The sequence below is a fragment of the Conger conger genome, chromosome 12 (genome assembly GCF_963514075.1).
Source record: "Conger conger chromosome 12, fConCon1.1, whole genome shotgun sequence".
In the NCBI taxonomy this organism is placed as follows: domain Eukaryota; kingdom Metazoa; phylum Chordata; class Actinopteri; order Anguilliformes; family Congridae; genus Conger; species Conger conger.
In genome coordinates this window covers 13,103,390-13,116,235 of record NC_083771.1, presented here as the reverse complement: position 1 = coordinate 13,116,235, position 12,846 = coordinate 13,103,390, and the positions used below count along the sequence as shown (strand labels likewise).

General features: G+C 46.1%; 1 long non-coding RNA gene across 1 annotated transcript in view; it reads right to left on the bottom strand.

Annotated features, from left to right (window-relative positions):
• Positions 1-357: 357 nt before the first annotated feature.
• The window catches only part of LOC133105695 (uncharacterized), a 54,090-nt gene continuing 41,601 nt past the window's right edge, over positions 358-12,846 (bottom strand). The window contains exons 3-5 of the long non-coding RNA XR_009703889.1: positions 1,878-1,992; positions 1,131-1,229; positions 358-478 (exon numbers count right to left, since the gene is read on the bottom strand). This is a non-coding gene — a long non-coding RNA (uncharacterized LOC133105695). The remainder of the gene's footprint in view (positions 479-1,130; positions 1,230-1,877; positions 1,993-12,846) is intronic.

Genomic DNA, 12,846 nt, shown 5'->3' with positions numbered 1-12,846 from the left:
GGAGAGTCAGAGATAGGGAAATAGAGAGAGGGAGAGCAGAGAGAGAGAGAGGGAGAGACACTGAGGGGGATGAGTCAGAGATAGAGGGAAATAAAAAGAGAGAGAAGGGGGGGCAGAATGAGCAAGGGATACTGACCATGCATTCTGGCATGGGCTATGCCTCTCATCTTCACAAATCCCACCTAACCTCAAGCTTGCTTCCACCTGCATACAGGCATACTGTCCATCTCCCCACCCTCACCCTGCATTGGCCCCAGCCGCACCCAATCCGCTCACCTCTAACAGGTGGACCACACCCTCATGCTCCTTTTCAGCTTCAGCCTGAGGCGGGAGAACACACAGTCATCACTTTTCAGCGCAACAGCAGTTTTGAGTGTAGACAAGAACAAAAACAGCCTTTTATTCCTGCTTCCACTTCTACTTCTGGAGGAGGTTGTCTCAGTTCTCTTCGATTTGTCAATCCACTGCCATGGTAGATCTAGGAATAGACAACATGGTACAGCCTTTCCGTGTAAACAGAAAAGCTGTTTTTAGTCGGCCAGATGGTTTCAGCGTTCACCCCAACTGCAGCCGACTGCGACTGCCCAGTCTGGAGAATCCTTCAGACGCTACAGAAAAGACCAAACCAATCAAATGACAAAGTGTGCCTGACTGTCCCAGTGGGCCAGCTATACGTATCTGCGAATATCTCACACTGCTGAAAGTTATCGCTTTGTTATCCGGCGCCCGAGTCTTCCATTGATGGTTACTATTGCTGTCTTTGAATGGTGTTTCTAACACTCCAAAGCTATGGCCCCAAGTCAGCTAAACCCAGGTTTAAAAAAACAAAACAATAATTTCACGAATTCTTTCAACTGAAAATCACTTTCTACCCTGTATGCATCATCACTGAATCATAGAATAAGGTGCCAACACTGTCCAACCTACAAGGCATAATTTAAAAGGAAACACCAAAAAGTGCTCTAGGGATTAATGTCGCATTCACATAGCTTAATAAATTAAGCCGTTTAAAAAAATATGGACTGAACTGGGATAGTTCCCCCCCCACACCAGTTTGAAGTATACCCACCTCAGGGTATTTCTCTCTCAGTCACCCTTTTCTCTGGGCAGAGGGTAAGGGTGCCTCTTACCTTCTGCAGTAGGTGGAGGTCCTGCTGCTTGGTGCCAAGGACAGCCAGGGCCTGGTCATGCTCCAGCTGCGGCCTACACTCTGCTGCCTCCTGCATATGCTGAGGGGCAGAGGTCAGAGTTCAGAGGCACACTCACACATGCAGACAGCACAGAGGTCAAAGTTCAGAGGCACACCCGCATATGCAGACAGCTCAGAGGTCAAAGTTCAGAGGCACACTCACATATGCAGACAGTACAGTGCAGTTGAAATTGTACTTCCCTCTAGGGTCTTTCAGCGAACTTATCCTTGGTTATGGGTATGCACTTTGTTGTACGTCGCTCTGGATAAGAGCGTCTGCCAAATGCCAATAATGTAATGTAATGTACAGAGGTCAAAGTTCAGAGGCACATCCGCATATGCAGACAGCTCAGAGGTCGAAGTTCAGAAGCACACCCACATATGCAGACAGCAGAGAGGTCAAAGTTCAGAAGCACACCTGCATATGCAGACAGCACAGAGGTTGAAGTTGAGAAATACACCCGCATATGCTGGATATCCACGCACAGTTAAGTGGTGACAGCAACACATACGTAATGGTCTGACAGAAATATCCCTCACACTGGCAGGCAGGAGATATCAGCTCAGAAAACAGAAAAGGACAAAGAGATACGGTTTCCCCTGCCAACGCTGCCTTGGCACCATCGTTTCATCTCCGACGTTTCACTGGGCGCGGCCTGCCCGGTGCCACCTGTGAGGTCATGCTCACCTTCAGCACCTGTTGCAGGTTCTCCAGGGTGTCTGGGAGCTGGGTTCTCTCTCCTGGCTCACTGCAGCATGGATATCTCTGAGCCAGACATGCTCAGACAGGCTCTCGCAGCAAACTGCAGAAAGAGGGAGGAGGTGAGTGAGGTTTGAGAGCCTGTGAATAAACACTGCCGCTAATATTTCATACTATGAATATGTACTTACACGAGTGTTGTTTCCAACTCAATAAAAAACACAATGATAGTCATTAGAATTACATATTGGCCTGCTGGTTTCTGTGAAAATACATGCTATATTTAAACAGCTTTGCCAATATTTACACAATGGGTTGTTGCCAATAAAACATGTTGCATTCCGTTTAATTTAGGGAGTGAGGGAGGGTAAAATAAAGAAACAGATGGAGTGTGTGTGTGTGCGTGACTGAGTATGTGCATGTGAGAAGAGAGTGAGAGAGAGAATGTGAGAGCATGGGCATTGCATTGTATTGTAGTGTATTTGTTACATGCATTGCTTAACAAGAGCATTACTCCTTACTCTCCCAAAGAACGATCTGGCCTCCTCCGGTAGAGGGTGACAGGGGTTTGCCGTATTATCCCAGGAATGACAATGGCTCAGAGGCCCCACCCTTACTGGCCAGATTAGGTATCTAATTGGCCCATTGTTTACATCTTTCCTAACTGTTTTTTTTTTTTTTTCATTGCCACTGTTTCGAAGTGATATCTTTCGATACTATGGCCTGGATTCCACAAACTTTTGCCCTATACTATGAACACTGGTTTAGCCAATTCAGTTTAGAGATTCAATTTTGATCAACTGATCAAACTGCTGTGAAGACAAAAGGTCAGCCTTGCATTTCAGAGCAATTTAAAGTTCAGACCAGCTCCCAGCTCAACATGGTTTAGCTGGTGACCAGTTCAGACTAGCTCCTAGCTCTATATGTTTTATTCCCAGTTCCCAGTTCCCAGTTCCCAGTTCAAACCATGGTTTGAAACAGCTGGTAGCAAGACAAGCTACCAGCACTAGCTGGTTGATGAGCTCATACTCAGAACAGTTTATGACCAGCTTGACCACGCTGGATGATAGGCTGGTCAAGCTGGCACAGCTGGATTTTACAGCAGGACGCCGACCCAGGATTCTCCACCATTCACTATCCACCGTTATTCACTCTTCTCCAAATGAGAGGAGAGCTTAGTTTTCATTAAAATCTTTGTGCAGGCTGCTTCAGTTTTAATAATGATAATGATACTCCTGCAAAATGCTCCTGGTAGCCATTTTGTTACTATGACAGCAGTATGAGAAAAGTCTTTCCCGAATAATTCAATAAAATAAATGATTAAGCCTGTACAGTAGATCGAATCACACCTGCACGTGCCACAATACGTCTTTAGCTCCAAAGCCCGTTCATTGAGAAGTTGTTGTTGTTGTTGTTATTTCTTTTCCCTAGAGGCCAGCTCCTATTCATTCCAGGTATCGATTTCCACGTGAATGAGAAGGAGCTCCTCTACCAGGAGAACAAAAGGAGGAGCCTTCAACCCCAGGAGATTAAGGGCTGCTCGGCAAACTCGTTAGCATCCGGACGGATCCGGAGACAGTTTAAACGCTTCTCCACGTGCCACGGGGCCAACACCTGAATGAAAGGGGCCAGCCGCGCGCCAGTAATGCGCTTTCGTCTCTGTCCACTCTCACCGTGGCAACAGATGCCCGGTTCCTTCCGCAACATTTCCCGCGGGAAGGCACAGCTTCCGACCGGACGGGGCCGGCGCGACGGGGGGACACAGCTTTAAATCAGCTCAGGGTTCCGCTCAGGTAATGACGTCGCTGACACCCGTACGTTACGCGACTATTAGCCCGGTGCACGTACAGTGCCCTCGATAACGTTTGGGACAAAGACCCATCATTTATTTATTTGCCTCTGCACTCCACAATTTGAGATTTGTAATAAAACAATCACATGTGGTTAAAGTGCGCATTGTCAGATTTTAATAAAGGGCATTGTTATACATTTTGGTTTCACCATGTAGAAATTACAGCAGTGTTTATACATATTACCCCCATTTCAGGGCACCATAATGTTTGGGACAAAGCACTGGTATGTACACTCAGGGAGCACTTCATTAGGCAGACCTATAAACCAGCTTGTTACTGCAAACGGTAAAGGTGACAGTAACGCAAATAACCACACATTACAACAGTGGTATGCAGAAGAGCATCTCTGAACACACGCATCCAAACTCTATGACTCGATGACCTCCCTTATGAATCAAAGGTTCTATTCCAGAATGTGTGATGTCATCAGAACCCCTGAGCTATGCAAACAGAGTATTGGTTCTGTTCCAGAATTTGTGATGTCACCAGTGCCCCTGAGCTTTGCTAGCAGAGTCTTGGTTCTATTCCAGAATGTGTGATGTCACCAGTACCCCTGAGCTATGCTAACAAAGTCTTGGTTCTATTCCAGAATGTGTGATGTCACCAGTACCCCTGAGCTATGCTGACAGATACTTGGTTCTGTTCCAGAATGTGTGATGTCACTCATATCTGGCATTTACCCCTGCCCTCTCTTACGGCACGGCTCCACTGCAGCCATCAATGCCAGTGATCGCCATCAGACGCTGAGGTAACGAATCCATTGCAATTAATGACAGCAGCTCCACTGTAGCCATTGCGTCACGTTTGATGGTTCTGTTCCAGAATTAGTGATGTCACAGTCCAGAATTAGTGTGATGTCACTCATGCCACTTCACCTGGCCACCCTGCACTGCCCCCTGCTGCTGTGGCTGAAGTGCTCAGCGCTCAGTGCTCTCCTGCCGCAGAGTATCCCGCTGTTCAGTCCCCCGTGAGGACGGATGAGAGGAACGGCACATAAAACACCAGATTAAACCAGCGCGGGCCTCTGCACGCCCAGGCAGAGACGCAGCACCGGCCATGCATAATTCACAGGCAAAAGACACCCAGAGAATAGACAATACGCTAGCGGGAGAGGCGTTGTGCAAATCTCAGTGGAGCACCGGACGGCGTGAATTCCCGCTTTAAGCAAAGAGCGGCTGACCAGACGCACAGGCGGGGTAGCTCCGCAGAAGAGAGGGATGGAGTGTGGAACGACTCTGAAGAGGGAGCGCGGGGTGGAGGAGAAAAGGTGCCAGACGTGGGAGGTCTTGCTCATAATAGAAAGCTGAGGATTTTTCAGTCATGGTAGAGATGTGACTTATTGGTTGGCAATAGGATTACACTGCATTATGTGTGAGTGTGTGCTGTGTGTGTATGTGTGTGTGTGTGTGTGTGTGTGTGTGTGTGTGTGTGTGTGAGTGTGTGCTGTAGTCCATGAGCAGCTCCGCACTTAATAATGCAGAGAAGCAGGGGGAGGATCGAAGGCTGCTGGGAAGGCTTCAGTCCAGACGTGGTGTGGACCATGATACCACACTAAACACCACAGAACAGTGCTGAACCAGGCTGTTCTAGAGCATGGATATGCTGTTCTAGAGCATGGATATGCTATTCTAGAGCATGAATAGTCTCTTCTAGAGCATCAATGGACTGACTGTGGCAGGCAGCCCTGCAGGGCAATGTACAAATGGCACTGGCATAAAATGTACCAATGGGTGCAGCATGTAGCCTAGTGGCTGAGCTAGCACCTGGAAGGTTGGCGGTTCAATACCCAGTGTAGCCACAGTAAGATATGCATAGCTGTTGGGCCTTTGAGCAAGGCCCTTTACCCCACATTACTCCTGCTTAGTCTATCCCTCTTAGTCTAATCAACTGTAAGTGTCCCACCCCACTCCACCACCACATTCAGATTGCAAAATGCAATGCACCCAAAATGTGATCCCCCATGACACAGAATGCCACAGCCCCTTTTCAGAGCCCAAATCTGATAACCCAATAAACAATCTGTCCTATTCACAGCCATAAATACAGTAAACAGCTAAAAATCTGGCAGCTCCTATTTTTAATAACATGAAAGGCATCAGATCCTCTGAAGACCTGAGTGCTTGGCACAAACTCATCCTCTTACAGCACGCTAAACCAACAAATGCTGACAAATCCTCTCAACACATCTCACAAAGATAGTCCAAACACTCATGCGGCTCATTAAAATTCCATATGTTTTATTTCTCCGTTATTCATGCTGCGGATTGGACATGATTCAGAGGTTTTTCAAGCCAAGTGATTCACATACAATCCAATGCGATAAAACACACTTTTTTCTTCAGTGAAATTACATTTTTATATCTCCATTCTTTATACTTTTGCGACAAAGTCTCTCACCCGCATGACTCAAACATAGGCCTCCAAAAACCATAGATACAAATATTGATATTACGGTGTATCAATAATAGATTCATATTTCCCCTGTTTCAAGCTGCCTTGTTGAAACCAGATGACCGTGTGTTTGCAGGCAAGGATAACAGCCTAGTAACAAAGCAAATAACAGCCCAGCGGATGGAAATAAACATGAGTAACACCCCAACGGAGGTTTTATTATAGCACAAACGGAGATAAACTGCAGGGAGATATCGCGGCAGGATACGTCCATTATTGCCCTGTAAAGATAAAGAAAGCAGGGGCTGTTCCAGTATGGTGTGGATAATGGTCTGTATGACAGTATACACAGGATGAACACTATTCAATAAAAGATCTGAGAAAGTTTAAACAGAAGCATTTTAAATGTAGATTGCTGCTCTGTTAATATGGGAGACAGTCGTTAGGGTCGTTAGCGTACAAATATTAAAACACAGCATGGGTGATGCCCTGGAATCACGGTATTTTGCTGATCCCTGTTATAAAAACCAGCTAATGCCATCTTGACCAGCTCGAAAATTGAGCTGGTCAAGTTGATCATAAGCTGGTCTAGCTGGTCAACCAGGTTGCTTGTCTGTTTCAAAACATAGCTTGAGCTGGTCAAACCATGTCATAAAAACACAGCATGGGCGACTTGGAATCACCGTATTTAGACCAAGGAGAACATTGTGATTACGGCCCGTTAATGGGGCTTATTCATGTTGAGGGCTGGAGCACACCATATCCTGACGTAGGAGGAAGAAAGCAGCGGGACCCTGGGAGAGTGATCAGAGCTGATGCTGCTGTATGACCACACGCCGCCCCCCGATGACAGAACCGAGTGTGGGTGCCTTCACCCCTCCCCTGCACAGACACAGGAGTCATTCCAGGACGGACCTCTGCTAACCACCCCTTCCCTCTGCTAAAACACCCGCTTCCCTCTGCTAAAACACCCGCTTCCCTCTGCTAAGCACCCGCTTCCCGCTGCTAAGCACCCCTTCCCTCTGTTAAACACCCCTTCCCTCTGTTAAACACCCCTTCCCTCTGCTAAAACACCCCCTTCCCTCTGCTAAAACACCCCCTTCCCTCTGCTAAGCACCCCTTCCCTCTGTTAAACACCCCTTCCCTCTGTTAAACACCCCTTCCCTCTGCTAAAATACCCCCTTTCCTCTGCTAAAACACCCCCTTCCCTCTGCTAAGCACCCCTTCCCTCTGTTAAACACCCCTTCCATCTGCTAAAACACCCCCTTTCCTCTGCTAAAACACCCCCTTCCCTCTGCTAAGCACCCCTTCCCTCTGTTAAACACCTCTTCCCTCTGTTAAACACCCCTTCCCTCTGCTAAAACACCCCCTTCCCTCTAATAAGCACCCCTTCCCTCTGTTAAACACCCCATTCCCTCTGTTAAACACCCCTTCCCTCTGTTAAACACCCCTTCCCTCTTCTAAACACCCCATTCCCTCTGTTAAACACCCCTTCCCTCTGCTTCAAATTCAAACTGAGCAAATAGCATAACATAATGACGACAACAGGCCATTTAGCCCAGCAGTGCTCGCCTTTCTATGCCACTAAAGTGAACTTTCTGCTTAGTTAAAAGCTAAAGCATCTAACACCTTGTCAAGCCTGGTCTTGAAAACCCCCTGAGTGTCTGCCTCCACTACATGTCCTGGCAAACTATTCCACACAGTGACCACTCTCTGTGTGAAAAAAAACTATATAATTATAATTTTAATCTGAGGAAAATATTCTTTATTTTCCCCTAAAACCCTTGGTACACAACCCTGGTCCTCATCTGTCATGGTCTGCTTTTAAAATGAATGTTTTATTTAAAACTATCAGCTAACTAAGACAGTGAGATTAGTGAGATTACTGTCTTCAACTGCTTTGACTGATTACCTCGCAATTATTGTTGTTATTATTATTACTTAGTATAATCTGCTGAGTGACACGAAGGTAATAATAAATAGCAGGAGCAAATTAGAGGAGTGCCTTTAAATATTGGCTTTAAAGTTTAAAGTTTTTTTTACTGTATTTTGACATATTTTGTGCATGAGGTGTTCAGTATTGCATCGGGAATAGTATACATTGCATAACAACCCTGGGATTTGGCAGGATGCTCTGACCCTGAGCGACAAAGGGTCAAAGGTCAGCGATCACATGAAGTACATCATCCTAAGAGAGACAGCCAAGTGCACCGAGCACAAGGCTGATTTCTCTGAGTAATAGCTCATCCATTTCTGAAAGCAAAAACCAAGCCTTGCTGTAAAATCCAGCTTTTCAAGCTGATCATAAAGCTGGTCTAGCTGGGCATGAGCTGGTAGCTTCTCAGCCAACTACAGTACCAGCTGTTTTCAAAACAGCATGAACTGGTCAAACCATGTTAAGCTGGAAGCTGGTCTGAACTGGTCATCCCGCTACCACCTGTTCTGAAACTTAGATTGAGCTGTTTTTTTGTTTTTTCAGCAGAGATTACTACAGGCTCAGCAACCAACAACAACATGTAAAGGACTGCTAAAAGCCAGGGCTCGGTACAGTACTGACAGGCCTCTGCTGCCGTGCCCACCTCTCAAAGCTCATTTCCACGCCTGAGGGCCAGAACAGATAGCAGAAGGGACCGGGGAATGCGGGGGTGAGCTAGGAGGGGTGTCTAGGACAGTCTGGCTGATGCCTCTGATGTCTCATGAGGTTATGAAGGGGCAGTCCCATTAGCCACCCGCTAGGCTAGCCCCAGGGATTTTAGCCCGATGTGAGCGGTTACAGGAGGCCACCGGAGGGCGGAGGAAATGGGAGGGCACTTTGGAAGATCAGACGGGCGGCAGAGCTCTGGATTACAGTTCACAGACATCTCTGCTGCCTTTAAATGGGAAGTGGCTTACCTTTAGCTCAATTAATTCTCCAGAACCGATGTCCTTCAAGGGAAACAAAGGATGCCTGATATACTCTATGTCCTAGAAGGCTGAGAACTGCAGGTTTTCCACACTCCCTTTGCCCTGGGAGTCAGGTGTGAAGACAGTCTGACCAATTGGTAGCACAAATTGTTCAGTTAATTACTGGGGATAAAATAAAACCAGCGCTGGATTTGGATTTGAGGACCAAATTTGATAATCCCTGCTGTATGCCACCTGGTTTATTAAAGCAGGAGCATATAAAAATCCATCAAACTCACTAAAATCAATTTATGAGAAGCCCAGGAGGTAGCAAACACAAAGAGAAATATAACCGCAATTATTGAGGTTCAGACTCCGCAGATTTTTTCAAGCCCGATTTTGTGTTATTTTGTGATATTTGAACATCCTATTGGAACCTTGCATAGAGATGGAATACCAATTTTCAACCTTTGTCAAATTATTGAAGAGTCATGGGCATTTAAAGAGGTATAAGAGGCTTATTTGCTACCTATTGGCCGAGAGTTGGCATGTCTCCACAGAATCATAGACTACATATGTGTGCCGAGGTGAGGATCAGACATCAGAGTCACAAGTTACAGCTGTTTTAGAAAAAATGGACACATGGTTTGGAGCATCCAAAAAGTGATCCAAACTGTAAGTTGAGCCGCGGTAGCGCCCAGTTAAAGTAACGGACTTTGATGCAGGTATCAATTCATTACAGTTGCACACTGAGGGCCGGGGTTCGATTCCCAGTCCTGTCAAAGATCAGTTTGGCCGAATTTTTTTAAAGTGATTAAGATTAAGATTAAATGAAATTTGAAGAAGACGAAGCAAATAATGTGTTTTTTAAAAAATATAAATGCCGGAAAGATATGGCAGGTGAAAATTAAATCCGGAATAGATCAAGGAATAGGCCAAGGATTCTAGACCACAAGATTCAGGAGTCCATCCATCCATCCATTATCCGAACCCGCTTATCCTGATCAGGGTCGCAGGGGGCTGGAGCCTATCCCAGCATACATTGGGCGAAAGGCACGAATACACCCTGGACAGGTCGCCAGTCTATCGCAGGGCACACACACCACTCACCCACACACTCACACCCACGGGCAATTTAGACTCTCCAATCAGCCTAACGTGCATGTCTTTGGACTGTGGGAGGAAACCGGAGTACCCGGAGGAAACCCACGCAGACACGGGGAGAACATGCAAACTCCGCACAGAGAGGCCCCGGCCGACGGGGATTCGAACCCAGGACCTCCTTGCTGTGAGGCGAGATTCAGGAGTAATGGGCAAAAATGTAAATGTCTGCTTTACAACGCCACCATCTGGCCATCAGGTGTAATTGTGAGTGGGGAAAGGAACATATCTTAACTTTTAACACATTTTAATGAAGACAGAATTATTTGATTAAAAAACACTTGATTTGATCGAAACGTGATGAAACTGTCTTGAAGTATCTTCCATTTATCTATTTAAATGTTTATTTCATTCTATTGCACAACTGAAATGCTGAATTAGGACATAACATTGATTTAGCAGTTGGATAAAATCGCTTTAAAACTTATCTCCAGTGAATAGTTTAATGTTAGATGCATGTGCAGAATGGCATAGTCTACATAATCAGCTCGTTGCAGTTTAACGATCTAATTGCCAGTAAATGAGCCAGTTCAAGCTCATAAGCAGGAAAGGGCAATATTTGAAACACACTTTGCTTGGATTTCATATTTAATAAGGGTTGCTCGCATCTTTGTTGTATAGTAAGGTATATGCAAAGTAATCTATGCATCCACAGTTTTCATTGTAGTTTAATTGTAGTTAATAGGTATTTCATCGGTAGGTATTTTGTTACACACATTTTTGTGTGAGCTATTACCCATTCCTGGTTATATATTAAAGAAGAGGCTTGTAGCATTCATAAATTTGAGACTGAACTAATTTATGTCAGAGCATTTACAAACAGTGTTTTTATAGTTTAGCATTGATTATCTCAATTTCTAAGTCAAAGACCAACTCAGACTACTTGGCATCACCGTTTTGAGGTATTATTGCGTTGCAGTTTTTTGTATTACGTATATAAACATGAACACAACGTATTTATGAGTCGATGACTCAACCACAAGGGGGCAAAGTTGATAGGGTTAAAGAAAATGATTGGGCCATAGCTACAGGGATAGTGAACGTATCTAGTAAACAGAAGAAAAACAACAGGGTTCCAGCACTTCCTGCTTGGACCCCTATTTATTCTAACCAAAGAATCATTTTTCGCTGTCTTCACTGACAAACCCCATTCCCTGTACTGAGGGGTTGCTATGATACCAGCTGAAGGCTAGCAGTGTAATGGAGAGATGATCAAAGGCAGTAACTGTCAACCAATCAGGAGAGCCCTGCCGTCAGCAGCAGGTGCAGAACTGAACTGCCACTTTATATCTGTCTGACTCTGGAGAGAGTCACTGTACGGTCACCTTCTCCCTGTCTCTGACTCAGGAGTCACAGAACTGTAATGTCCCTTTCTCTCTGTCTCTGACTCAGGAAAGAGTCACTGCACTGTAATGTTCCTTTCTCTCTGTATCTGACTCAGGAGTCACTGCACTGTAATGTTCCTTTCTCTCTGTGTCTGACTCAGGAGTCACAGAACTCTAGTCACACTCTTTCTGTCTCTGACTCAGGAAAAAGGGCAGGTGATGTCATAAGGGCAGGCGATGACATCATACCTTTTTCAGGCTCAGAGACATAGTCTTCAATAGGCTCTAGTGCAACACAGGTCCTGGAGTGCTACAGATGTTATAGTTCTCAGCTCCTTATAATTAATTAATGGGCTTAATGAATGCAGGTGACCAGGTGTACTGGAGGTCCAGCACTACAAATACGAAATTCAGTTTTTGTTTAACGTTCTCCTGACCTGATCGTAAATCTGACCTGTAAAAGCCAAGACACTTTCATCATTAATTGCTATACCAAAACACATCCACCATTTGGCTTGCATCACTGGCCAGCTTCTTTCAAAGGTAAGAATGTACGACTGAGAGATATAGATAGCAGTCCATAGCAGGACTCTGTGTCAGTCCCTGTAGCATCGCTCTGTAAGAGAATGAATGCCTGTCTGCGTCACAGAGAGGAACTGTGTGTATGTGGGGTGGGAGGGGGTGCAGATAAGGACAATCTATAACTTATGTCCTGTTCCCTACAGAGAAACAGGCAGCTGCTGTGTGATGTTCCAGAATTGTCCTGATGTCACCTGCGGCCTACTGCACCCCCACATCCCCCCTTGCAGACGCACCCACACGCCGTTACCCCCCCCCCGGGCCGGGAGGCTCGCCGCAGCAGACCCGCCGGTCGTAAAAAGCCGCGGTCACGCTAAGGCTAACGAGCCGCCGTCTGTGAGCCAGCGGGAGCCCGCTTCTCCCAGGTGTGACCTCCCACACGTCAAACCCCCTCCCCACCCCCACGGGAGATCAGACTAATGATAACCCCGGCGGAGGTCCACTCTAATACAGGGCAGCTCCGCTACATGAGACGCCCGTTCGACGGGCTTCATAAATGACACATAAAACAGAGAGCGGTGGGCGCCGTCGCTAACACCCTCCCGCCAGGCTGCCGTACTGCTGACTAATTAAGACTGTGGGCTGAAATGTCACGGAGGGATGACGGCCGTAAAAAAGCCCGACTTTACGAATAACTTCTGGGAAATTGGCGCAATTACGTCCTGTTTATAAACTTCCTGTTTCTCTTGGCTGAGGCTCTTTAAAGGGCACCTTCAATTGATTGGCCGCTTACTACATAAAAATAAAATTGAACAAGGTCAATAC